The sequence below is a fragment of the Schistocerca nitens genome, chromosome 1 (genome assembly GCF_023898315.1).
Source record: "Schistocerca nitens isolate TAMUIC-IGC-003100 chromosome 1, iqSchNite1.1, whole genome shotgun sequence".
Taxonomy (NCBI): Eukaryota; Metazoa; Arthropoda; class Insecta; order Orthoptera; family Acrididae; genus Schistocerca; species Schistocerca nitens.
In genome coordinates, this window is record NC_064614.1 from 544,301,262 (window position 1) to 544,302,088 (window position 827).

The window sequence follows — 827 nt, forward strand, 5'->3', positions numbered from 1 at the left end:
ATCTGAAAAACTGTGAGACTGGTCGGGTTGTTCGCACTGTTGTCGTGAGCATCTATGAAAAGTATCTGAAGGGCGGCGAAACGACGAGTAGGCGACAAGAAGTCGCTGGAAGCCCACACCTCATCACACAATGTAGAGCTCCGATGCTTGGGCGCTCTGTAAAACAAGATAGGCGGCGATCTATGGGAGTCCTAAGGTCTTACAATTCCGGTGTAACATGCGTTTTGGAGCACACCGTTTTCGGTACAGCATTGAACAGGGGTCCCTGCGGTAGCAGACCTCAAGGTTTTGTCACGCTGACCCAGTTACGACTGCAGTAGACATGGGATCATCGAGGCTGGACTATAAAACAATAAAAAGTGTCACTTACACGTTTCTTGTTAACACCAGTTCGGTGGTCGTGACCTGGTAGTCATCATCCAGGTGAAAGACTATTCGATACTTGTGCCGCACCAGGGTTGCAGGACGTTGGGAGCAAAGTAACGCTAGGAAGGGTACTTACATGGGTTACCATGAGACATGTGGTAGTAATGGAAGGCATCGTGACAGCTGCGGACTACACGAACATTACTGTACCTACCTGCATCCTTAAAGGGTGATGTCTTCCACTAAAGCGATGACATCTTCCAGCAGGATAACAGTCAATGTCACAAGGCCAGAATAACGCTACACTGATTTGAGGGGCATTAACAGTAGACTCATGCTGCTGTCTTGGCTGTCACATTCGCCCAATATCAACCCAAAGGGACAATGGGATGCTATCGGGGATCATCTCCGCAACGAAAAACCAACAGCCCGTACTTTATGGGAACGGCATGACCTTTGCA